We start from the raw sequence: 27,840 nt of genomic DNA, 5'->3' as shown, positions 1-27,840 counted from the left end.
TGTCCTTTCGGCTTTGGCCCAGCCACTTCACTCTTTCTGGTGCTACTTGGAAATACCCTCTGCTCTTCCCCAGTAGTATATTGGACACCTTCCGACCTGAGGGGCTCATCTTCCAGTGTCATATCTTTTAGCCTTGTGATACGTTCCATGGGGTTTTCTTAGGGATGTACGAAAGTCACTTACCTGGTCCCGCAGCTTGCTTCGCGGTGGGGGGGTGGCGCTTCGGTTCTCCCCCCGAAGTTCAGGCCAGGAGGGGAGGCACCCCGCCTTGCCCGGCCGAAATTCAGGCCGGGGAGAAGCGCCCCGTCTCCCCGGCCACAAAATAAAAAAGTGAATTTAAAAAACAAACAAACACACACCTGTGATAGGCTACGTAACGATTTTCGTAGCCTATCATGGCTAGATTTCCAAATCTAACATAAATCGTTACGTAGCTTATCACGGGTGAGTTTGAAAAAAAAAAAAAGCGCGTATGCAAATGGCGGCGCCCATGGGCGCCGCCATTTGCGTTCCTTATTTGGGCCCGGGTAGTCTATGTAAAGATTTGGGCCCGGGTAGTCTACGTAAAGATTTGGGCCCGGGTAGTCTACGTAAAGCTATTTGCGTTGCCCTTATTTTTGCCGTAGTCTACATAAATCTTTACGTAGACTACCCGGGCCCAAATAAGGAACGCAAATGGCGGTGCCCATGGGCGCCGCCATTTGCATATGCGCTTTTTTTTTTCTTCCCAAAGTCACCCGTGATAGGCTACGTAACAATTTACGTAGCCTATCACGGCTGACTTTGGAAATCTAGCCGTGATAGGCTACGTAACGATTTACATAGCCTATCACGGGTGTGTTTGTTTTTTTTTTAAATTCACTTTGTAATGGTGGCAGCAGCAGCCGGTCGGAAGACTGGCCCCCGCCTCCGCCGAACCACCACCGAACCACTGCCGGGACCCGCCGCCAAGAGGGACAATCGAGGGAGGTAAGTCCCATCCCGGGGGGGGCGGGGGGCGGAGAATTTCACTGCCAATTTCGGGGGGCCGAATGCGTTGGCATTCGGCCTACCCGAGATTCGTGGAGAAATTCTCCGCCATCCCTAGGTTTTCTTGGCAAGAATACTGGAGTGGGTTGCCATTTCCTTCTCCAGTGGACCACATTTTGTCAGAACTCTCTGCCATGACCTGTCCGTCTTGGGTGGTCCTGCACGGCATAGCTTATGGCTTCACTGAGTTATGCAAGCCCCTTTGCCACAACAAGGCAGTGATCCATGAAGGGGATAGAAACTGTACTGATCAATAAATCTCTCCTAACCCCACCAAGGTACTGTATATTATATGCCATTAAAATACGACACAGGCAGGGCGTCATTTCCCAAACCCCTCTTATAAAGGAAAAATATATTGCAATGTTCTGGAAAGGTAATAATTCTTTCTATTGTTTGGCAATATACACATAACTAGCATAATAATCAGCTTGTTGATAAATGAAGGAAATACATTAAGATTTCTCCAGTCTAGTTTTGATATGCAGTTAATCACAGAGTATTCTTTCCTGTTCATTCTGCAAAGCAATAAAAATTACTGTAATTAATGAAATCCAATTAAAAGGTAAAATGAATAGGTAATTTAGTAAAGGCATGATTTGATAGAGTGTGGATCACTGAACCCATTTAAGATATGAAGACAAATATAAAGGCATCACATCCTATGGTAGTGAATTCCACTAGATAATTATGTGCTGTGTGAAGAAGTACTTCTGTCTCTTCTGAAACTACTGCCAATCAACTTAATTGGGTGACCCCAAGTTCTAGGTATGACAGAAAGAAGGGTGGGGGAAAACCTTTATCTTCCTTCTCTATCTTTGCCTTCAGTACACATGTCCATTTTTTCCCTCTTCTGCTTTGTTCTCTGGTTAAACGGGATTTGCAGGGTTTTGTAGTGTTTCAGTGTTTGCCTTCTAATCTCTGAAGAATTATCTTAATTACACATCTGGGAATAATGCTAGAATGGTTCATGCTAGGACTCTCTGCACCCTCAACATCATTTTATCCAGGGATAAGGACAACAAACTGGCACTGATGCTCCTAGAAGAAATCTGGGATCAGCATCAGCACTCAGCACCCCAGTGGTACTGACACCCGCTCTGGGCTGAGCTACCATTTTTAATTTCCTACAGTGCCTGGGAGTGCCCAACATAGTGTTGCTCAGAGGCATGGTGGGAAATATAACATGGCAGCCTGCTGGGTACTAATGGAAGAGGAAACTGTCTGAGGCCACCAGCATGGGCCAATCAGAAGCTGCCATTCTGAGGGCTCCCTCAAGCCTGGAACTGGCCCTGAAAATCCACAGAGGGTCTCAAGGGAGAAGCCTGGGCTGAACAGCTCTAAATTGCAGTACCTCTTCGCCATTCCAAGCACTAATAACAGCAACCAGTTCCCAGTTGGTCAGAAATTTCCAAGCAGCCTTGACGCCTATTAGTTTCATTTCAGAAATGAAGGGATAGATTTTGAATGGTCTTTGGGCAGAGGATAAGGCACAGTTGACCAATCCTCCTGAGGATTGCTCCCCACTGCAAATATATTCAGCCTTTCCCTCAGTGGTGGCAGAAGTACAGCTGACAGGGAAGCTACAAAGGCCAAAGGGAATGGCTTCCTCCTGTCCCAGTGTTCTTCTCAGTGGTGCTCTTGCTGGTGCTGTAAGGGAAGCAAGAAAGACAGGTTCACTGAGGTACAGCCAAGTTTCAACAGTGTGTGTGGGAGGGAAGGAGCAGAGAATACCCTGTCCCTGGCAGCTTAGTCTCCCTGATGAAGCTCTTCAGATTGATAGGTACTTGGCTAGTACTAAATAAACACAGTCTGCCCAATCCTCCAAAGTTAAAGCTGCAGGTTATCATGAGGAGACAGATTAACTGCACGAATACACCAGTCCTGCACTGTGCCACATGGCAAAGTCACCCATCTGCCACAGCCAGTGCAGAGGTTTGTAGGTAGTCAGTGCAGTAGAGTACTAAATCACTGGGTGTGGACATAGAATGTAAATTAAATCCCTACTCAGCTGCTACTACTATCTATCATTTCTATAACTCTTTTAATATGTAAAATCATTTATGGCACAATTCTATACATGTTTAGACAGAAACAAGCCCTACAACTCCCAGCATGCCCCAGCAGCATGCCCAGCCAGCATGCCCCAGCTGGCTGGGTCATGCTGGGAGTTGTTGGACTTGTTTCTGTCTAAACGTATAGGACTGCTTCCTTAGCGTACCTTATTTAGCCTCTGTCCTATCACTGTTATTCCCATATTATAGATAGGGAAACTGAGGCTGTGAAGTCATGTGGTGCCCAACACAGACTTTGGGCTTTGAGATGGGCTTTGTACCTAGTGTTTCTAGCTCTATCTTCTCTATCCAAGTGACCATGATGATTCCCAAAGCTACTTACTACATAACTTTGGGCAAGCCCCAACATCTGAGCCAAACCTACTTCATAAACATGTTGGAGATGAAAATTGGATAAAGATTTATTATGGTAAAAAACACACCACAAGAAACCCCGCCAGGTGAATCTTCGGGAGAGTCAGAGCAAGAAAGTAATCTCAGCCACATAAACACATTTGTGATTGTGCAGGCTGGATATGGAATTGTAATAGTGGGGTTATAGTGCAGATATGGCTACAGCCTATGAATCATTACAGTAAGTTATTGAGAGCTGTTTTGACCAGCTGTGTGTATGCCTTTTTCTATCTCTGAACAGAAATCTGTTCCAGATTTGTATGCTTCCCATTAGTAGCACATATAAACAGCATGATATCAGGTACCTTTTCATCTGCTAAGCGCAGGCACAGGTGGCATTCATAAAAAGACTCAAAGGTATCTAATTTTATCCACATCATTAAGCTGTTTGATCTTATTTACAGGCCTCTTTTTTTGCCCAAAATCACCACTCTCCAGGAAAAAAGCCAAACCTACTGATGTCAACAGCAAGAAATCTGAATGATCAGTATTCTGTCAAAAGCATCTTTATGACTGGGCATCCTGATTCTCCTATAACTTCGCAACCTGGACCCTTAGGAACAGAATTTCTCCAAATAATATGCAACATCATGAAGATTTTTGGGGTGATTTCTTATTTAAAGCTGAAGAATTCTCCTCAGTATCTTAGTTGTGCTTTTCAAACTGTGTTCTGGAGAATCCTGAGGTTCCTCAGGAGTTTAATAGGGGTTCTTCAGTAAGAAGATTAGTAATGACAGGCACACTTCTCCAAAAGACAACTTGCTCATAAATACTGATCTTCCCTGGCAGCATACTGGCACAGTGGGATATTGGGTGTATTCTAGAGCGTCCTCTCAGTTCATGTAGGACAAGACCTCCCACATGAACCTGTCCATTCAGATGCAGGCAACCTCCTCCCCAACAAAGCAGAGAGAGATGAGCACTGAGCAGGCTTTTAAAATCTTATACTTTTAACTCTGTATTATGCTCTGTTTTCGTGTGGCTCTTTTATTCGCTGGAAATCTTTTAGGTTTGTATTACTGCTGCTTGGTCTGAGTTTTTAGCTATTCTCTTTGTTTCATAATGATTGTTTCAGAACTTTTTTATAGAATTGTGTTCTTGTTTGGCTTTGGGATTTTTAATTGGTTTATTATTACTATTTACATCACCAGAGATCAACAATTGTTGGATGAGTGATAAACAGTATAAATATTTTATTCTCCCAAGCTTTTATTGGACATTTTAATGCTATTTTTATCATGTTGTTGCTGGTTTCTTGCTGCTACTTTTCTTGTTGGCCCTGGCTTACTGCTGTTTTAGGGTGCAATCTTATGGATTATGTCCTAGGTACTTGTAAGGCCCTGAAGTCAGAGGCTTATGAGTATCCTATGCAGAGAGAGGCACCTCACACCTCCCACACTGCGCTTTAACTAGACAGGTGATTTTGCCTGTCTAGAGGAGGTTTCGGGGAGGGGGAGGGAAGGAGGCTGGGGCAGTGATAGGAAAAGGCATAAGCCAGCCACCCCAGCATCTTTCCCTCCCTGCCCCCAGAAACACCTCCTTTCCCCTGTCTCTGCACTCTGTTTACCGAGTGTGGAGAGACAGCTGGCACATTTCTCTCCATGCTGGCTACGAGGGGGAAGGGGAGCACAGTTTCTTGGCTCCAAGCTCAGAGCCCTGTCTTCGAGTGCGGAGGCAGGAATCTGAAAAATCCAATGTCTCCGAGACATTGTCCAAGGGACATAGGATTGCTCCCTCTGCCATTTAGAGTTGTTTTAGTTGTTATATTTTTATTTTGAATTTTTAGTTGTTAGCTTTCTTAGAAGCTGTCTTATTGAAAGGCATGATGGGAATAATAGAAATAACACACAAAGAAATGGTGAGGCGCACTGAGTGACCTGAGTAGGCACTGTCGAATATACACCAGAATCTTGTGGAACACCCAGAATTGCCATGATAATTCTGATGTTAGAAGGGCTCCCTCAAGAAAACCAGTTGAAAACCACTGAGAAAATTGGGTAAGACCTGTGGAGTTAGGCTAGGGTATGTTGGGTATGTTGAAAATGGTCAAAACACACTTGGTATCTCCGTATGATATGTTCTTATTCATGGGCATTATTCAATGGGACCACTCCACATTCCACTGGTTCCATTGCACTTGCAGGACCCATCGCTTCTGCGAATACCGTGGACCTGTCCCATTCCAAAATGCTTCTTTTGGGGTACTTTTAGAAGCACCAAAAGACTGTTGTGCAAGCAGTGGGTCCCATGAGCACATGGGCACAATAGGATACTACACATCGTTCACTTATTTTATCCTCTCTTCCTTCCATGGCAGTATACATGGTTCTCCCCCCACCCCATTTTATCTTCACAACAACCCTGTGAGGTAGGTAGGCTTCAGTAAGAAGGTATAACTGGCCCAAGGTCACCCAGTGAGTTTCACAGCTGAATAGGGATCTTAACCTTGTCTCCCAAGTCTTATGTATTGTAGGGATGGGAGAGAAATTTGTTAAGTTCTTTTGTTAATGTGAACTTACTTAATTTTGCACTTTCAAACCAATATTCAAACTGAAACACAGTTAACCTTCAAAATTAACTCTCTTCCAAATTTTGTAATCAAGTTCTCAAATTAAATAATGCATACAAAAATGTATATATTAGGGGAAAGTGGACACAAAAATGTATATATTAGTGAAAATGACATTAAAATGCATTATATTAGGAAAAATACTTACAAAAATGTGTATATGAGTTAAAATTGCAAAAAATGCACACAAAAATGTGTGCAAATGTTCATACAAGCTTAAACAAGAAAAGGTTTGGGCCAACCCAAACTTAAGAATGGAAAAAAGAGAACGTGAGAGAAACCACAATTGACCAATTCGTCCATCTGTAATGCATTGCTGAATTTAAAGAGGCTAGAAAAAAAATAAAGATCATTTTAGTCTTTTATTTGGTAGCTGATTATGATACATTAGCCATGATGCAAACATCAGTAAATGAGGGGATTGCAAAGTGTTGAACATTAATGTAATATCCTGTGTCAAAGAAAGCTGCTTCTGAAGATAAGTGCTTGCCTGAGTAAGAAAATAAAGGAGTCATTTATCTAGGTCCAAGAAAATAAATTAATTTGATTCCATCTGATTATGCTCCTATTTAGTCTTGAATCTTCAGGGGGAAACATAATTATTGGAGAGATGGAAGAACACAAGTGGCTTCCTGTGTAACAATATAACAGCCCTAGGATCAAGTCAGGAAATATTGTATGAGGACGCTCGGGAAAGGTAGCACCAGTGTACTGTTTTTACTTGTTTGCTTATTTAACCATTTTCCATAACACATTAATATTATAAGCTTTATAATAATCTTCTTTGTCCACACAACAGCCCTGTAAACTAGGAGTGTATTATTTAAAGATGAAGAACTGAGACAGGGAGAAATGTGACCCAAGACCATCCAATGAGTTCACTTTTTAAAGTTGGGTCCAAGTCCAACATGTGACCCACTGGGCCACCCTAGGTTCCTGGCGATTTACCTACATTGTCTTTTGTCCCAGAATTACACGTCTTCCTCCAATTTAACTTCAGATTTCATTACACAGTAAAATGGTAAAACAGAGGTTGAGCCTCCTTGGGGTCGGCCTATCCTAGCTTCCATCATTCTGACATTATCTTTTGGTAATATTGTAAGTCTTCAAGAAATAGTAGGACCCACAGTGTAGCCATCTAGTGATGGAGGCAATACCAGAAGAACTGGCTCCAATGTCACCTAATCAGCATAGCTGGGTGAGGGAGAGATTCAGGAAAGGGAAGGGCAGTCAAATGACATGCTAAAATCAAAATTATGTAATCTTACTAGCTTTGCTTCAGTTATCTGATGAAGTGTGGGTTGGTTATTGTGGTACAACACACCCTAACTTGAATGCTGCTGTTAACTTCTGCTTCCTGAGCTGCAGGTCCCCTTTCTCAGCACCATGCCATGAACATTTGTGAGGAAGGATGGTTGATACTAGTGTATACTAGGTCAACTATAGTTCCAACAAGTCAATTTTCTCAAGTTGGGGTTATCCCATAAGAAAAAAGTATGGAACGCTTGGTGGAAACTGAATCCCAGATAGTCCAAGCAGATTGAAGAAACCAAAAGGGCGTAGTTGGCTTCCTAGGTCTAAGGCGTTGGCAGAAGAACCTCTGGGTTAACATTGAACAGAAATGGGGACCATTCTGGAGCTATGTATGCATTGGTTAATGGCTGTGTTTTGGCAGGCTTAGTGTTATACAATCCCAAGGCCAGGAATGAGCGCTGAGTAAGCATATGACTTTTTCAACACTTAAATATTAGACTTTATCATTTATGTTTGGCTTACTGTGCAATTTATTTGGTTCAGCCTTTTTTTGTTTATCCTATCTTAGTATATTTTATTTGAACTAGAGCGCAGGACAGGAAGGCCTGGCGTGCTATGGTCCATGGGGTCACGAAGAGTCGGACACGACTGAACGACTGAACAACAACAATGTTTGATGCGAATGTAAGTATTTTATAAGTGTTATAATACAAATAATAATTTAAACATTGTAATAAAAATAAAAGATTTTTCCTACGTTCCGTTCCTCAAGGATATTACTATGTCAACATCATTTTTTCCCTCCTGGCATATGGAAGGGGAAGAAATGGAAGCAGTGACAGATTTTATTTTCTTGGGCTCCAAGATCACCGCAGACGGTGACTGTAGCCATGAAATTAAAAGACGCTTGCTCCTTGGGAGGAAAGCTATGGCAAACCTAGACAGCATAGTAAGAAGCAGAGACATCACCTTGCCGACAAAGGTCCGTCTAATCAAAGCTATGGTTTTCCCAGTAGTAATGTATGGCTGTGAGAGCTGGACTATAAGGAAGGCTGAGCGCCGAAGAATTGATGCTTTCGAACTGTGCTGGAGAAGACTCTTACGAGTCCCCTGGACTGCAAGGAGGTCAAATCAGTCAATCCTAAAGGAAATCAACCCTGAGTGCTCATTGGAAGGACAGATCCTGAAGCTGAAGCTCAAATATTTTGGCCACCTAATGCGAAGAGAAAAGTCACTGGAAAAGACCCTGATGCTGGGAAAGATTGAAGGCAAAAGGAGAAGGGGATGGCAGAGGATGAGATGGCTAGATAGCATCACTGATGCAATGAATACTTGAGCACACTCCGGGAGAGAGTGGAGGACAGGAAGGCCTGGCGTGCTATGGTCCATGGGGTCACGAGTCGGACACGACTTAACGACTTAACGACTGAACAACAACAACAATCATTTTTTCCCACCAGCATAGTGCTGTGTTCCACCAGTGCAGGGGCTCTTAGGAATTTATTTATTATTTATTTATTATTAAATTTATTAATCGCCCATCTGGCTGGTCACCCAGCCACTCTGGGCGATGTACAACATACAATAAAACAGTTTAAAACAATAAAATTCTACAATAAAAACATTTTCTAAAATACCCTAACCCACCCCAAATGCCTGCCTGAACAACCACGTTTTTAATGCATGACGGAAGCTCATTAAAGACGGAGCATGACGGAGTTCCCTAGGGAGGGAGTTCCACAGAGTGGGGGCCACCACAGAAAAGGCCCTCTCCCTCGTCCCCACCAGTCTAGCTGTCCTGGCTGATGGGACAGAGGGAAGTCCATCCGAGGCTGATCTTGTTAAGCGGCCTGTCTGGTGCTGCTGGAGGCGCTCCTTAAGATAGGCTGGGCCGGAACCATATAGGGTTTTAAAGGTCAAAACCAACACCTTGAATTTGGCCCGGAAAACAACTGGTAACCAGTGCAACTCCTTCAGCACTGGAGTGATGTGATCTCGCCGGCGGCTGCCTTTAATCAGGCGAGCCGCCGCGTTCTGTACCAGCTGCAGCTTCCGAACCGTCTTCAAGGGTAACCCCACGTAGAGCGCATTACAGTAGTCTAAACGAGAGGAGACCAGGGCATGTACTACCGATGGGAGCAGATGGTCGGGAAGGAAGGGGCGCAGCCACCGTATCAGATGGAGTTGATACAGCGCTGTCCGGGTCACAGCTGATACCTGAGCCTCCATGGACAGCTGGGAGTCCAAAATGACCCCCAGGCTGCGGACCTGGTCTTTCAAGGGTAGCCGTACCCCATTCCCGTACCCAGGAATGATTCTGTCTCAACCCACAGGTATGACTCAAAGACAGAATCACTCTGTTAATGGTTCAGTTTACCTGCCCAAGAAAGAAGGCACAACATAGGGGTAGCACACACATTCTTAGATGTACATCTCTGTTCCTGATATCAAAGATTCACATTTACTAGCCACTTCCCTACATAGGTGTGTTGGGAGAAGTGGCTCATACCTTCAGCCAGTATCCATCTTCCTTCAAACGCTGTGGACTGCACACAGATGAGATGAAAAGGAGAAATATAGCTGGCTTTCATGGGTGTGCAGATTCCAGTTTCACTGAAATACATGTGTCTTCCTATTAAAGTAGGTAGCAAACTTAACTTTTCCCTTTCATTTTTTGCAGCATGCTTTTCAGCGCTCATGGAAAATAATAACAAAAGTTCCTTGTTCCAATTTCAAATGTGGGTTAAGAAGAAAGTCCTGCCAGACCAAGCTCTGGAGAATGTTGGCTTCTTGTGAGTACAGGTCTTTGCTGTTGATACGTAGCCATACCACTGAGTAAAATCAATGGTTTGTTCCTAGAAGATCACCTAGAAGTGATCTCCAAAAGCACACTACATTCTTTACTGTCTGTTTGGATGATGACACTGAAACAAAAATCTCTCAATATCTTGGCTTTTTCTCTGTTGAATACAGTGCCAAACTGCATTTAGCAGATTTTATTTAATAAACCAGTGGACCCAATTATATACAAACACTTCTCTGTTTCTACCTTTAGGTGTTGGAATATGAATGGTAAACAGAATTCCGTACCATAAGCTGACTCGATTGTGTATGAACTGAAATATCACTCTTGGAAATCCATCTTCTTGCCACTCTTTCGATGCTAAACATGAAGGCCTAGTGTACGCTACATGGTTGGCCATGTGTCCTACTTGACAGAAGCAGGCCTCTATTTGAAGAACTGTCAGAGGACCTCTGTTTGAAAGTATTCTTTGTTTTGAAGGACTGTCCAGTCCAAGTCCAGTTTGAATATGAAGAACTACTAGAAGGGAAAACAGCAAGGGCCTTAAAGCTGTCCATCAACAGTTAGCATGTGGTCAGCAGACTGAGCAGGCACACAGGTCACCTGGTCACAATCTTTCCCACTGTGGTGACATGTATTATATATCTATTTAAATTCTAGTAATTATTTCTGAATTTGCATCTATACAAATAAATTAGAACATGCACATTTAATGCAAATCTATGTCCTCTTATGTCCTCTAATGTTTTGTTACCAAACATAATTGGTAATGCATTTCCTCTTTTTTGACAATGTTTAAGTGGCCACCATTTCAGACTGCAGGAGGGTGGCTGCATGTCTGAAGACTCTTCCTTGGGGTGGGGAGCTGCAAATGCCAGGCAAAAGTCTGGATGAGGGCTGCTTCCAGGCAGGTGACTCCTAGCATAAAGAATCTTCTGTCTTCGGCTGTAAGATACTAATGGAATTGCAGTTGGCTCTTCGCGCTGTTGGATATATTGCACTTTCTCTGTATACTCATCCTGCTGTATTCCATTCACACTAGTGGGTGTGACGTAGCCATTGTGTATGTGGGGAAGGGGAGGTCCAATTCACCTGGGTGGCCATTTGAAGCTCAGCAAACTTTCACTATAACCTTTGTGGTAAGCACCATTTAATTAACCTGTTTATTTTTTAAATCGAATTTTAATTAGTGCTAAAACACTCTTCCGGCTATAATTTTTTAAAATATTAAAATGTTTGTGAAATGCCACTTAAAGAGTGTTACAACACCATGACATTATAATGGTAATCTTTTTTAAAAAAAAAAATGATGGGCGTTGGAACCTTTCCAGTCACCATCACTAACCTTTTTTTTAAAACGGCAGTGACCAGAAAGGCATGTGCTCCACCACTGAGCTACAGCCTAACCCCAAGGATTGTTTCGTCATGTGATTTGCTGTTTATACAAACCAGCTGTTATTCTTATGAGCATGCATTGTACTGAAGGTACAACTTGCCCTTAGAACAAAATAACTGGCTATATTAAATGATCTCTATTAGTCAAAAATCTGGTTTGCTAGTATCCTGCGTCAATTCCCCATTTTCCAGCAGGCCTCTTTCCCAGCCTTGGTGGTTGCTTCTCTTGTCCTCAGCAAATGTTGTCCTCAATATTTTTCTGAAATGGTTGTCTTGAGTATGGCATTTCTCCTTTTCTGGAACATTTATGTTGGGCAACCGGGCTGGGGGGCTGGGGCTGATTTTCACAGTCGCAAAGTATTCATAACTCCATTGAATGAGACAAATGCATTTATTAAGCTGTGAGGCAGAACGCCAAGCAGAAGGAGGCTGGAAAAGATGCAAAGGCAAAGAAGGGCTGCAGTGAAGCAGAAAGAAATAACGAGCTGGAAGATGGAGAGAGGCCATATACCAAACCAAGTGTGGGAGACATTGTTATAACTTGATGTTAGTTGCTCTCCCCCCCCCCCCCCAGTGTACTGTTTACATGAAACAATACATGCATATTCACTGGTCACAATTGTCAAATGGTATTTGTTACTGAACTGCAGTTAAGTGCTCAAATTCTACCCCATGTTGTATTGCTAATTAGGCAAGATCAGAAGTCCCCTCTTTCTTGATGAAGGGTACAGATACTAGGGTGGCCACTTATGCATTGCCAAAAACGAGGAAATGCGTCACCAAAAAGGGAGGACACCAATTTGCATTACGTTTGCATATGCAAATGTATATGTATTGGTGCAAATTTAGAAATAATTACTAGAATTTAAATAGAAATACAATACATTTCACCATAGTGGGGCAGACTGTGACCAGGTGACCTGTGTGCCAGCTCAGCTGTCCAGGGGCTAACTTTTGATGAGCAACTTCAAGGCCCCTGCTGCTCTCCCTCCTTATGGTTCTTTGACTTTAAACCAGGCTTGGACTGGGCAGCCCTTCAAATAGATGACACCTTCAAATAGAGGACTGTCCTCTGCCAGCTGTCCAATAATATAGGACTGTCCTCTGTAAAGTAGGACACCTGGCCACCCAAACTAAAGCCCTTTGCACTTTATGGCCTGTTAGCCATTCTGTTCAGAAACTTTATTTTGCTGTACCCATGTCTAGTTGTATATGTGCCAACTGTAGATAGAAACACGATTCAAGATCTTGCACAATATTTTCTGAAATGTTGGGCTCGCTTAATAAATATGGATTTTGGTTGTGTGTCCGTCCGTCCGTCCGTCCCCCCGCCGCCCTTTATATCCAACAGGGCTGCCTTTGTTTTGGGTTTTTTTTTTTTGTATAACTAACAGTACAACCCTATGCATGTCTACTCAGAAGTTAGTTTCACTGAACTCAGTAGAATTTACTTCCAGGTAAGGGTATATAGGATTGCAGCATCAGTGCGTTTCAGTCAACATTTTATGCCTCATTATATTTGTTAGCCTTTAACAGAGAGGACTCTTTGTTGCTCTTTGTGGGTGGAAGATGCCGGGATGTGGATGTTTCGTTGCTCAGGTTACAGCAGTGGCAGCATTTATAAGAACAAAGGGAGCTTAGCAGAAGTATAATTCCACCAGTGTTAATATTATTTCCACCTGATCATTGGGTAGCTTTGTCATCAGAGTCAATAGGGGTTCAATTAGGAGGAAGGACCATAACCCAGTGGTAGAACACATGCTTTGCATGCAGTAAGCCCCCGGCTCAGTCCCTGCTATCTCCAGGTAGGGCTGAAAAAAATTCTGCCTGAAATCCTGGAGAGCTGCTACCAGTCAGTGTTGCCAATATTGGGTTAGACTGACAGATTGTCCGACTCAGTATAGGGCAGCTTTTTATATCACCAGGGTTGCTTAGTTACTATTCTGTGAATTATATAGTATTGTATATGTCCATAAAAAGTAGATTGCCAGCTTTTCTACTTGCCCTACTCCTGTACATTTAGCAGCATCCTGACACACTGAAATTAATAGGAAAAGCATTTTCTGGTATGGAGAAAAAAATGATAGGGAAAACTTCACTCGCTTAATTTCTGTGTACCAGGCTGTTACTTAAAGGCATAGGGGCATGGTCAGTAAAAAAAAAAAAAAAAAGTTGGTAACCTTATGGGAAAGAGTAACAAGGAGCTATAGGAAATATTCTGAAAGGACTGGGAGAGGTAGAAGTAAAAATGGAGTCACAAGAAGGCTGGAAGAAAACTGTTTTGTTTGTCTGCCTTTATTTTAACCTGATCTTAGGCTCACCGCGGCCAACAAAAAATAATAGCAAGAATTAAGTTGGTTTTGACCATTTCACTGGGCAAGCCCTAAATTTTGGATTTTCTCAAGGATGGAACTTTCACTGTGTGGCTTTGGAGACAACTTTAACAAAAATCAGGTGGCATAATACCACTGCCTGGAAATTTCAAAAACCAGCTAGGTGGCAACAGTACAAACTTTTGATATTTGATTGATTATTTTATCTTGATGTTTATACATTAACGATGATCCTGAAGTACGTGATACTACTTCGGGCATAGTTGGAATCTGAAATGCCCCAGCTCCTCTCCCCTCCTGCAATAGAGCCAGAGACTTAAGCAGCAGCCCTTTGGTCATTCTGTGCTGTCTGTCGCACTCAGATCTGGCACCAGCACCTGCCATCCCAGAGCAGCTTCTTGGGCCCCAGTGGTCCACTAGCGCCCTCTAGTACTGACCTCTGCTCCAGGCCCTCCACTGGCATCTGAGTATTCAAGCCTGCTGTCAAGAGCCTGGAAAAATTAAGCCACCACGCTGGATGCATCCACCACACTATACCCTTGAAGTCAATCATTCCATTCTCCCAACCATCCATGGGCAACAACATCATTCCAAGCAAAGGCGTAAGGGTGCACTGGGCTTTCCTGATGCAGCCCATACTACAACTGACAGATGCGCAGGAATCTCAGAAGCATTACCATTGCCCAGAATCCATGGCACCCCCTACCCTCAAATCCTGGTTGACTAGGTAAAGCGGTAGGTGGGACACTGAGAGGCAAGATGAAGTTTTGAGTTATCTCTCAGTGGCAAAGAGGATGCTTCACCCTTATTCTGGGAGTTGATCAGGAAAATGCATATTTTCCTTCAGCAGTGAGAAGTTCCAGGAGCAGAATCCAGGTATAGTTTCCCTCAGGTGAGAGAACACTGGAAATGTATGGCATTTTTGGTAATATTTATCTTAGGTACAAATATTCAAAGGGACCGTCATTAGAGGCAATCAGGTGGTCTTACAAGGCAGAAGATTCCCAGAGAGAGCAACTTTGACCAGACTGCACCTCCAGTTTCAGCTAACTGCAGCTAGGGACTCTTTGCTTTCTCTTGCTATCCCTTCTTCCCTCTTTCTCTCATTTACACATATACACACATTCTGACCTGGTTCACATGTTATGAGAAGCCACTGTGGGTGAATTTCCCCATGGGGCTTCTTTTTGTGGTGGCGGCTGCCATTTTGAATATTCAGAGCATGGGGGGGGGACCGTAGCTTCTTGTTACATTTGAACCCAGCAAGGGTGGGTTGTTGGGGTGGTTGACAAGCCATCCAGAACCCATGGGCTGTTTTAGGGTTGCGGGTAGCTTGTCAACTACCCCAACAACCCACCCTTGCCAGATTCACACATAATGAGAAGCTATGGCATGCCCCTGCCTGGACCCACCCTGAATATTCAGAATGATGGCCGCTGCTGCAACAAAAAAACCCATGAGATAATTCACTCATGGTGGCTTCTCATTACATGTGAACTGGGACCGACTATCCCCAAGTTCTGATGGGTATCAAATGAAAAAACAAAGAACACAGATACCACCACTACCTTCTCCTAATCATTACCTTCCATCAATGAAACATAAACTAACCATTGATTCTGAGTAATTAACCAGCAAACTACCTAACAAAGAATATTCATTTAGCAGCTATAAGACTATATATGTGTTGTATTACTACTACCACTACTACTACTAAATATTATATTTTATAGAAATATAAAAGATTTTGTATAAAGGATTTATATACCACCCTCAAATTAACAAATTCGAGGGTGGTGTACAGAGTCCATTAAAACAATAATTAAAATTGAAATAGAGATCCATAATAAAAACAAAGAAACTATGGAGCTAGACATCTTTCACTGTACAGCAAAGCATGCCTCTGTTCGATACAAGAATATATAGACACACACACACACACACACACACACACACTGTACCACAGGTATCAAAACTTTGGGAAATATTGCTTTACAGCTGGAAGCCAGCATCTGAAGGAGATCTCAATCTTGCCAAATCAAGATGGGCAGGGCATCTGAGTTTTGCTCAAGAAGAAGAGCCACCAACTTTGTCCTTGAGCCCTGTGGATCTAAAGTGCAGGACCTAATTCTGATATCAGGAAGAGGTAGCTTTTCTGCATATCTTCATTGTCTGTCACCTTGAACTTAATACATTTAATTGGGATTTTAACAGATTTTGTTTCTAAGTAAGTATGCCCTCTGCTTATTAGCAGCCTCCGCAGTCCCATCCTTCCAGTGCACCAAGTTGACTGATTACATTTAGGAATTTACCATATGAAAATCTGCTGCCTCTATTTTGCTGCACCACATGCTTGTAATCTGTTGTTGTTGTTCAGTTGTTAAGTCATGTCCGACTCTTCGTGACCCCATGGACCATAGCACGCCAGGCCTTCCTGTCCTGCGCGCTCTCCCGGAGTGTGCTCAAATTCATATTCATTGCATCGGTGATGCTATCTAGCCATCTCATCCTCTGCTGTCCCCTTCTCCTTTTGCCTTCATTCTTTCCCAGCATCAGGGTCTTTTCCAGGGAGTTTTCTCTTCGCATTAGGTGGCCAAAATATTTAAGCTTCAGCTTCAGGATCTGTCCTTCCAATGAGCAGTCAGGGTTGATTTCCTTTAGGATTGACTGATCTGACCTCCTTGCAGTCCAGGGGACTCATAAGAGTCTTCTCCAGCACCACAGTTCGAAGGCATCAATTCTTCGGCGCTCAGCCTTCCTTATAGTCCAGCTCTCACAGCCATACGTTGCTACTGGGAAAACCATAGCTTTGATTATACGAATCTTTGTCGGCAAGGCGATGTCTCTGCTTCTTACTATACTGTCTAGGTTTGCCATAGCTTTCCTCCCAAGGAGCAAGCGTCTTTTAATTTCATGGCTACAGTCACCGTCTGCGGTGATCTGTCACTGCTTCCATTTCTTCCCCTTCTATATGCCAGGAAGTGATGGGGCCAGATGCCATGATCTTAGTTTTTTTAATGTTGAGTTTCAAACCAGCTTTTGCACTCTCCACTTTCACCCTCAACAAGAGGCTCTTTAGATCCTCTTTGCTTTCTGCCATTAGGGTGGTGTCGTCTGCGTATCTGAGGTTGTTGATAATTCTCCCGGCAATCTTAATTCCGACCTGTGATTCATCCAACCCGGCGTTTCTCATGATGTACTCTGCCTGTAATCTACCATGCCCTCATCTCAAAAAAAGGACATTACTGAAAGAGAATGACTTTCTGCTTCCTCTTTATTTATTGTTCTAATAAAATCAATCACCGAAGGTCGAGCTCCCCCCAATCTGCACACTGTAACTAAAAACCTAAGGATATTTTCTCATTAGTGTTAAATGGACCTGAAAATCAATCACTGTAACATACATGACTTGGAAATTGCCATCAATTTAAATAAAATAAATAAATGCTGATTCATCCCTCAGGATGTATTCTGGGGTTCACAAGAGCAGTACCGGTATGAGTTTCCTGTCAGATTTCTATGAGAAGAGCTATCAGTGTAGGTTGCCCTGAGGCAACACTTGGATTTGACAAAAGAATATTGATAGCCCCTAATATTCAAGTGATATGTCTCCATTGGAGCTAAGATGGTCCAAGACTGTTAAGGAATGGTCAGAAGTGATGACTTATTCTTATTCCCTCTCCCCAGCCAGGAGGAGGGAGCAAGTTAGGTCTCAGTGTGAAAAGCATCAAAGGACAAGACCGCTGTTTATGGGACTGAGAAAGACACTGAGATCTGAGTTTTTGACCCTGTAAGCTAACAATGTTTTGGGATATTGGCTGTCTCCCTAGAAATCTGATGATGGAGCAGTGGACTTTGCTGTGTTGGAGTGTTTAATTTGTGCATCCATCTTTGCCGAACCTGGATATTTGTACATCAAGGCCAATATTACAAACTGACAATAAGTCTCCAGTTTCCTTTCAGAGGAAACTAAACCCGGGTAAGCGCTGCATTCTTGGAACTTCCACTCAGGGACGGCATGTGAGTGTAACAGTAATCTGTTAGAAATATTCTCCTGTAATTTGACTTTTCCCCACTCTTTTACCACTTACTCGCTCCCTACAAAAGTTAGCCTTGCCTTTTCGTGAAGCAATGCATGCCATAAACCCTGTTTCGCATTGTGGTGAAGTCAACAATAAATTAAGGGCCTGAGTGCTAATGGTCAGATTCTCCTGCCATTAATTTCCTGCCTTACTATGCTTATTGATTTCAGTGGCACTATTTATGAAATAAGTTATTACTCATTGTGAGAAGTGGTAGCGCAATGTAGCCCCAAGGCATACAAAAGCCACAAATGCTATATAAAAAAAGAAAGTACAGCTTGGCTTGCAGACATGTTCTGTATTTTTGTCCTGACTGAACAATGGAGATTGACAGCAATATTGCCTGCCCCTGTCAGCAGTATGAAGAGAACATGAACACAGACTAATAAGGTTGGAAGCCCCCCTGCCCTACAAATAGACAGGACCCCCTATGTCCATGGCTGTTTGATCTCTGCATATTTGAGGATATGATGCACAAATGTAGCACAGAATATGATAATCTCAGTGTTGTTGTTTTTTAAGCATATTTTTAGCTCTTATTATGTTTGTGGAGAAAGATTGGAGATGTACATGTATTATCTACATGAGGCCCATAGCTCAGAGAGAGAGGGAGGTGGGGAGGTGGACATAGAACATGTCAAAAGTTCTAGGTTCAGTCCCTGGAATCTCCAAATAACGTTTGTTTGTTTGTTTTGTTTATTACATTTCTATACTGCCCAATAGCCAAAGCTTTCCCTTAAGGTTGGGAATGACTCTTGTTTGCAACCCTGGAGAGGAACAGGTGGGTTACCTGTAACTGTAATTCTTCGAGTGGTCATCTGTGAACTCACACATACGGCTTATGTTCCTGCACAGAACATTCCTTTGGAACCATCTAGAGCTGAGCAGAGCTTTAGGCAGCAGCTCCACCCACTGTCCCCTGCACATGCTCCTGGTGTGGCTCCCGTCTCCTGCTCAGTTCCGGGTCCACCACAATGGAGGAAAATATTGAGAGCAAGACATATAGCAAGGAGGGGGATGGGTTGTGTGAGTTCACAGATGACCACTTGAAGAACTTACAGTTACAGGTAAGCAACCTGCCCTTCTTCTTCATGGTCTCTGTCACTCACACATATGGGTGATTGAAAAGCAAACGTTCACCAGAGGCAGGCTGATGTCATACCAAGACTGAAGAGAGGACCACCCTGCCAAAAGCTGCATCTGCATGCACTCTTGCATTCAGGTGGTAGTGCTTAATGAATGTTGACAGCTGAGCCCAGGTTGTGGCACTACAGAGCTGAGGAAATGGCATACACTTGAGGAGGGTAGTAGATGAAGCCATGGGTCTAGTTGAGTGGCTGCGGACATTCTCAGGAGCTGGGAGGAGAATGGGTTGTTAAGCTAGGAGTATCGTAGAGATGACCCACTTAGCCAAGCGTTGTGCGGACACAGGGTGTCCCTTTCTTGGGCTTGAGTGACACACAAATAAATGAGGAGTAGCTCAGAATGCAGCTGTGCACTGAAAGTAAAAGGAGAGAGCCCTCCAGACATCAACAGAGTGAAGTTTCACCTGCAATGGAGAGGTAGGTTGAGGGAGGAATCTTGGCAACACTATGTCTTGAGACATGTGAAGCTGTGACACCACCTTCAGAAGGAAGGAGAAGTCTGGTTTGAGGACAACCTTGTCCTTGTGGAAAGTCAAATAAGGTTGGTAGTGGCATACAGCACATAGCTCTCCCACTCTATGTGCCGAAGTGATGGCAGTAAGAAAGACCACCTTCATAGTGAGGTGACTGGGGCTATCTGTGGCCAGAGGCTCTAAGGATTCAGCTGTGAGCTGTGTAAAAACTATCAAAACTATGCCGGGACAGGGAAGGCCCTTGAAGGGTAGATGCTGGCAAGGCCCTTGAGGAAACATTTAGCATCTGCCCGGAGTACAGTGAAAAAACATCTAGAATCATAGAATCACAGAATAGTAGGGTTGGAAGAGGCCTACAAGACCACCAAGTCCAACCCCCTGCTCAATGCAGGAATCCAAGTCAGAGCAACCCTGACAGATGGCTGTCCAGCCTCGTCTTGAACGCCTCCAGTGTGGGAGAGCCCACCACCTCCCTAGGTAATTCGTTCCATTGTTGTATTGCTCTAACAGTCAGGAAGCTTTTCCTGATATTCAGCCAGAGTCTGGCTTCCTGTAACTTGAGCCCATTATTCTATGTCCTGCGCTCTGGGATGATCGAGAAGAGATCCTGGCCTTCCTCTCTGTGACAACCTTTCAAGTACTTGAAGAGTGCTATCATATCTCCCCTCAGTCTTCTCTTCTCAAGGCTCAACATGCCCAGTTCTTTCAGTCTCCCTTCATAGGGCTTTGTTTCCAGTCCCCTGATCATCTTTGTTGCCCTCCTCTGAACCCTCTCCAGTTGGTCTGCATCCTTGTTAAAATGTGGTGCCCAGAACTGGACACAGTACTCCAGATGAGGCCTAATCAGTGCTGAGTAGAGGGGAACTAGTACTTCCTGGGATTTGGAAGCTATGCTTCTATTAATGCAGCCCAAAATAGGATTTGCCTTTTTTGCAGCCACATCACATTGTTGGCTCAAACAATTCCAAGATCCTTCTCGCTTATAGCGTTGTTGAGCCACGTATCCCCCATCTTGTAACTGTGCCTTTGGTTTCTTTTTCCGAGGTGCAGGACTTGGCATTTATCCCTATTAAATGTCATTCTGTTGTTTTCTGCCCAGTGCTCCAGTCTATCAAGATCACTTTGAATTTTGTTTCTGTCTTCCATAGTATTAGCTATCCCACCCAATTTTGTGTCATCTGCAAATCTGATCAGCATTCCCTGCACCTCCTCTTCCAAGTCGTTAATAAAAATGTTGAAGAACACTGGGCAGGACTGAGCCCTGCGGTACCCCACTCGTTACCTCTCCCCAGTTAGAGAAGATCCCATTGATAAGCACTCTTTGAGTCCGATTCTGTAGCCAACTGTGGATCCACCGGATCATTGTTTCATTTAGCCCACCTTGAGCTAGTTTGCTCATCAGGATATCATGGGGCACTTTGTCGAAAGCTTTGCTGAAGTCGAGGTATATGATGTCTACAGCATTCCCACAGCCACAAGGGAGGTTACTTGATCAAAACATGCGATCAGATTCATTCATCTGGAAGGATTTTTTCTTGACAAATCCATGTTGGCTTTGAGTAATCACTGCATTGTTTCCAAGGTGTTTACAGATGGATTGCTTTAGAATCTGCTCCAGAATTTTCCCAGGGATTGATGTCAGACTGACTGGTCTGTAGTTCCCAGGTTCTTCCTTTTTACCCTTTTTGAAGATAGGGACAACATTAGCCCTCCTCCAGTCATCTGGCACTTCACCTGTCCTCCATGATTTCTCAAAGATAATAGACAGTGGTTCTGAGAGTTCTTCTGCCAGTTCTTTTATTACTCTAGGATGCAGTTCATCTGGCCCTGGAGATCTGAACTCATTCAAAGTCATTAGGTTTTCCTTGACCATATGCCTATTGATCTCAAGCTGCAATCCTGCCCCTTCAGCCTGTACTTCGCCTTTGCCAGGGGGGTCATAGACCCTCTTTTGGGAGAAGACTAAGCTAAAGTAGGAATTGAGCACTTCTGCCTTTTCTTTGTCATCTGTTATCATTTTGCCATCCTTATTTAATAGCTGAACAACCATTTCTTTCCTCTGTCTTTTACTATGCATGTATCTGAAGAAAGTCTTTTTGTTGCTTTTAGCATCCCTCGCTTACCTCAGCTCGTTCTCAGCTTTAGCCTTCCAGATGCCAACCCTGCAATTCTGTGCTACCTGCCTGTACTCTTCCTTTGTTGCTTGGCCTTCTTTCCACTTCCTATATGTGTCCTTTTTTTGTTTTCAGGTCATCCCTAAGCTTTTTGTGAAGCCACATTGGCTTCTGCTGTTGTCTTCCACCTTTTCTTCTTGTTGGAACTGTTTGTAATTGTGCCTTGAGAATTTCCTTTTTTAAAAGCTCCCACCCATCTTGGACTCCGTTTCTCGTTAGTCACTTGCCATGGGACGTCACTTATCATTGTTCTGAGTTTATTAAAACTGGCTTTCATAAAATCCAGGGTACGCGTTTGACTACACTCAGCTTTTGCTTCCCTTAGAACCAAGAACTCAAGTATAACATGGTCGCTTTCCCGCAGAGTTCCTGTAACTGCTACTTTGTCCACTAAGTCATCTCTGTTGGTTAGGATCAAGTCAAGGATAGCCAATCCTCTAGTTCCTTCCTCTACTTTCTGTAGGAGGAAGTTATCTGCCACACAAGTCAGGAATTTCCTGGAGGACCATGTTTTGCAGAATTTGTCTCCCAACAAATATCGGGGAAATTGAAGTCCCCCATTACTACTACATCATGCTTCCTTGAAACATTGGCTATTTGCTTTTCTAAAGTTTCATCCTCGTCTTCTCCCTGATTGGGTGGCTGGTAGTAGATTCTGACCACCAAGTTCTTTTTCTTCTTTGCTCCATTTATTTTGATTCAGATGCTCTTGATGGGGCTGCCAAGCTCATCCGCCTGTATTTCTGTGCAGAGATATGTATTTTTCACATATGGTGCAACCCCACCTTCCTTTCTGTTCCTCCTGTTCTTTTTGAACAAGTTATATCCTTCAATTCCAGTCATGAGAGTCATCCCACCAAGTCTCAGTTACACCTATCAAGTCATAATTTCCCTCTTGTATTAAGAGTTCAAGTTCGTTCTGTTTGTTTCCCATACTCTGGGTGTCAGTATATAGACATCGAAGACCATGTGCTTCATAGTCTGGCTTTCTTTCTACATGTCTCTGAAGACTATTATTGGGCGCTATCAGAGCTGTTCTCTCCGTTGCGGTACATGAGCCTTCGTCCATTGTTACCCCCAACTTTACATCTCCCTTCCCCATAGAGTTCAGTTTAAAGCCCTCCTGATGAAGTTCTTCATGCTGTGGCCAAACACATTCTTCCCATCCTTTGTGAGGTGCAACCCATCCCTTGCCAACAGCCCATCTTCCAGAAAGTATAGCCCGTGGTCCCAGAATCCAAATCTCTCACACAGGCACCATCTTTGTAGCCAGTCATTCACCTGGAGTATTTTTCTTTCCCTTTCTATGCCTCTTCTAACTACTGGAAGGATGGATGAGGAAACTATCTGGGCCCCAAAGTTCTTGACTTTCCTTCCCAAAGGGTCTCAAGATATGGGTGTCTGACCTTTCTCCAATCCATTGTGAGGAGATAGAGAAGCCATGGAAGGTGAAGGAAGGTGCAGCTGGAGAGAAGGAGCAGAGTTGCAAACCACAGTTGGAATGGCCATCATAGGGTTATCAGAAACCAGGCAGTGTTGTCGTCCTCACTCTTGTTCGTGACTCAAATGATTAGTGGAAGAGGGGGAAAGTATTGTTCAGAGTGTCTCCCCAGTCAAGGAGAAAGGCGTCACTGAGGGAGTCCCATTCTACTGCAAAATGTCCAGCATTTTGCATCTGCTTTCTTGACAAAAAGGTCCACTCCAGGAGCACCCCAAATCTTGAATAATGTCATCCCCCCCCTTCCCCCTTGAGGAGTCCTCCTCTGAAGAGGAACTTGGCTTACCTGAGCTTAAGGACGCTTCTTCCCCTGAGAATGATCCAGAGGCAGCGTCATAGGAAGAGGTTGGATGTGCAGCTGAAGAGGAGGCAGGCCCCTCTGGAATACCCAGTAGGGGCGTCCCTCCACTGCCTCCTCTTTCCCAGAACAGATTGGACTCTGAGCCATGATGCAACCTCATGAGTGACGACATATGAAGTGCAGAGAACTGTCCCAGCCTCTTAGGAGAAGCGTCAGGCTGCAGTCAAGGAATTCAGCTCTGTGAGGCCTTCCTTATATAGTTGGCTTCACTGGAAAGCTCTTTAATGAGTTGCACCTGGGAGTTGGGCATGTCCCAGTTGGGGCTATATAAAGGGCTGCCAGGCAGAGCAAGCTGTTGGAAACAACGTCCCTATTTGCTCTTGGTATTCATGCATGTTTCTTGATCCTGAACTCCTGGCTTTGAATTAGATTTCATGTATGACTTTGGATTGATCCTGACTTCACTTTTGCTTCACCGTTGTTTGGATATTGTACTCAGAATTCTGTCTTGCATGGATTTTGGACTGCCTGACAAACTGCTTTCGGTCTTGCATCTTATCAGCATCTGTGAGTACAAATGGCCTTGAAGCAGCTATCTTAGTTAGCTACTCTGCTCACAGGGAGAGTTGTAACCTGCTTGTTTTGAAAACACAGGCTGAGACAGGACAAATAGAGTCAGTGTAACAACTTGGGACAGTTCCCACTGATGAGTGGTGGTTCAGGACCAACTGAGAGAATTCACAATCATGTTCATAGTACCAGTGAGGTGAATGGGGTGATGGGGTGATGGGCTACACACCAGTGCCAGAAGGTAAATGTGAGAAGCAGGAGAGAGAGAGAGAGACTTTGTACCTCCTTGTTTGTTGATGTAGAAAACTACAGTAATGCTGTCTGTAGCAATCTGAATTGTATGCCTTGTAATGGTTGACTCGAAAGCCCCAAAATGGTTGACTTGAAAGTCTTCTTGACTGCAATATTTTGTTTCCAGCGTGACCAATGGCCTCATACTTTGAGTGGGACACAATGGGGCCCCCAGCCAGAGAGTGAAGCATCTGTGGTGACAGTTACGGAGGGGCAGGGTGTTTGAAGCCAATCCCTGCCAAGATATTTGATGGGATGGTCCGCCAGCCTAGAGACCTTCCAATTTGGAAAGGAAGATATAAGAGGCATGTCAAGGAATCTCACTCTGGGTCGAAGACTCTGAGGAACCAGGCTTGTAGCAGCCATATGCAAAGACTGGCCAGAGGGATCAGAGCCATAAGGCTGACAAGGCGTTGGATAGCATCTGCTCGGGATCAGGGACAGGAGCTGATAGTGTGTGCCAAGGGTCTTAGTGTATGTGCTCTGTTTGTGGTAAGTAGGTGCCAGCCTGCTTGGAGTCCAGAAGACCCCTATGAACAGTTGGGTTTGAAAGGGAATGAGGCAGATCTAAGGTAGCCTTGACGTTGTCCAGGAGAAGGCTGAATGAGGGGGTGATGAACGGCCAGTTGTCTATGTATGGGAAGATGATTGTTCCCTGCAGTCAGAGATGCACTGCTTCTGTGATCATGCATTTTGTTTTCAAAGACCTGGTGGACATCAAGAGAAGTGCCTGTGGATACATTGGTGCCCCATGGGCACCACATGGGAGACCTAAGTCCTAGAGAGTTATGGGATTCTAAAAGTCTGCCCCTTCTCCCAAAGCTGATGCTAGCCCTTAGTATGTAGCAAAGGCTCAAAAACTAGAGTTTCACTATAAAAAACATAAAGCTAGTCTTATGGAGTTGGGAATAAATACAAGGGCGCCAAAGAGGAGTGCAGCAGCTGTTTGTTTCACTGTTGTCCAACTTAAGCAATGTCTGCAGAGTCATTTGAGAGTCTGAAGACATACGAAAAGAAACACTAAATATTGTTGGTTATTAACAGGTGTCACTTATTCTTTTATTAGTAAGAGATGAAACAAAGAGTGCTCTCTGTAATCCCCTGATAAATATTTGGATTCACGCTTGGCATGTTTGAGAACTTCCTGATTTGTTTCAACTGAAGTGTTTCCTGGAGAACTCCAGTCTGACATCCAATGACCTAACTTTGTGGTAACAGCAACCAATATGATTGTTCCTTTTTGCTCCTGACAGAGGCTGTGTACCTTGAACTCCTGCAGGACAGGCAGAAATTCAGCAGGGGAGGACAATTCTTAGTACTGTGTTAAATACAGTTATGTGGAAAATTGTACCACTTGCATTCCTGCCTACCATACAGTTGTTAAAGGCACAAAGCCTCTGTCAGAAAAGAAGATCACAGTTTGGTTTGTTCTGTCTTCTTGTATGGACATTTAGCTTTTTATAAGGGCATTTTGTTTGCACTTATCATGCCTCCCAATCCACCTGGCAGCCTGAACTATGGTTTAACCCTCTACAGTTTGACCCACATGATTGAGATGCTAAGAACCAGGGAGGAAAGCACTTGTGTGAATGACTAGTGTAGTCTTCTCCAACCTGGTGCCTTCCAGATGTTTTGAACTTCAACTCCCATCAGCCCCAGCCAGCATGGCCAATGGTAATGAATGCTGGGAGTTGTAGTCCAGAACATCTGGAGGGCACCAGGTTGGGGAAGGCTGTTTTAGGACATAACTTCCGTAAGGTGGCTTATAATAATTAATACATACAATATTTGTTGTTCAGTCGTTCAGTCGTGTCCGACTCTTCGTGACCCCATGGACCATAGCACGCCAGGCCTTCCTGTCCTGCGCTCTCTCCCGGAGCGTGCTCAAGTTCATATTCATTGCATCCGTGATGCTATCTAGCCATCTCATCCTCTGCCGTCCCCTTCTCCTTTTGCCTTCAGTCTTTCCCAGCATCAGGGTCTTTTCCAGGGAGTTTTCTCTTCGCATTAGGTGGCCAAAATATTGGAGCTTCAGCTTCATTATCTGTCCTTCCAATGAGCAGTCAGGGTTGATTTCCTTTAGGATGGACTGATTTGACCTCCTTGCAGTCCAGGGGACTCGTAAGAGTCTTCTCCAGCACCACAGTTCGAAAGCATCAATTCTTCGGCGCTCAGCCTTCCTTATAGTCCAGCTCTCACAGCCATACATTACTACTGGGAAAACCATAGCTTTGATTAGACGGACCTTTGTCAGCAAGGTGATGTCTCTGCTTCTTACTATGCTGTCTAGGTTGGCCATAGCTTTCCTCCCAAGGAGCAAGCGTCTTTTAATTTCATGGCTACAGTCACCGTCTGCAGTGATCTTGGAGCCCAAGAAAGTAAAATCTGTCACTGCTTCCATTTCTTCCCCTTCTATATGCCAGGAAGTGATGGGGCCAGATGCCATGATCTTAGTTTTTTTAATGTTGAGTTTCAAACCAGCTTTTGCACTCTCCTCTTTCACCCTCAACAAGAGGCTCTTGAGATCCTCTTCGCTTTCTGCCATTAGGGTGGTATCGTCTGCATATCGGAGGTTGTTGATAATTCTCCCAGCAATCTTAATTCCGACCTGTGATTCATCCAACCCAGCATTTCTCATGATGTACTCTGCATATAAGTTAAATAAGCAGGGTGACAATATGCAGCCTTGTCGTACTCCTTTCCCAATTTTGAACCAATCGGTTGTTCCATGTCTGGTTCTTACTGTTGCTTCTTGATCCTCGTACAGGTTTCTCAGGAGACAGGTAAGGTGGTCTGGTACTCCCATCACTTTAAGAATTTGCCACAGTTTGTTGTGATCCACACAATCAAAGGCTTTAGCGTAGTCAATGAAGCAGAAATAGACGTTTTTCTGGAATTCTCTTGCTTTCTCCATGATGCAGCGAATGTTGGCGATTTGATCTCTAGTTCCTCTACCTCTTCTAAACCCAGCTTGTACTTCCGGTAGTTCTCGGTTCGCATACTGCTGAAGCCTAGCTTGTAGGATTTTGAGCATCACCTTGCTGGCATGTGAAATGAGCGCAATGGTGCGGTAGTTTGAACACTCTTTGGCGTTGCCCTTCTTTGGAATTGGAATGTAAACTGACCTTTTCCAGTCTTGTGGCCACTGTTGAGTGTTCCACATTTGTTGGCATATTGAATGCAGCACTTTAACAGCATCATCTTTTAGGATTTTAAATAGCTCAGCTGGAATACTGTCATCTCCGCTAGCTTTGTTGTTACTAATGCTTCCTAAGGCCCACTTGACTTCACTCTCGAGGATGTCCGGCTCAAGTTCAGTGACCGCACTATCATGGCTATCAGGGACATTCAGATCTTTCCTGTATAGTTCTTCTGTGTATTCTTTCCACCTCTTCTTAATCTCATCTGCTTCTGTTAGGTCCCTGCCTTCTTTGTCCTTTATCATGCCCGTCTTT

The 27,840-nt window shown here is 43.9% G+C and overlaps 1 long non-coding RNA gene across 3 annotated transcripts in view; it reads left to right on the top strand.

Moving 5' to 3' along the window:
• The first annotated feature begins 4,369 nt into the window (after window positions 1–4,369).
• Window positions 4,370–27,840, top strand: part of LOC146359984 (uncharacterized) — a 39,808-nt gene continuing 16,337 nt past the window's right edge. The window contains exons 1-5 of one of the 3 annotated variants that reach the window (XR_014786904.1): window positions 4,370–4,506; window positions 7,908–8,004; window positions 10,001–10,112; window positions 10,376–10,693; window positions 12,434–12,827. This is a non-coding gene — a long non-coding RNA (uncharacterized LOC146359984). Of the gene's footprint in view, window positions 4,507–7,907; window positions 8,005–10,000; window positions 10,113–10,375; window positions 10,694–12,433; window positions 12,828–27,840 lie in introns of those variants that run through there. The other 2 variants (XR_014786905.1, XR_014786906.1) reach the window with 2 other exon arrangements.

The sequence above is a fragment of the Heloderma suspectum genome, chromosome 1 (assembly GCF_057233095.1).
Source record: "Heloderma suspectum isolate Gila_16-S chromosome 1, 16-S_ref, whole genome shotgun sequence".
NCBI lineage: Eukaryota > Metazoa > Chordata > Lepidosauria > Squamata > Helodermatidae > Heloderma > Heloderma suspectum.
The sequence above is the reverse complement of the archived record's forward strand: the minus strand, read 5'-3'. Positions and strand labels throughout refer to the sequence as shown.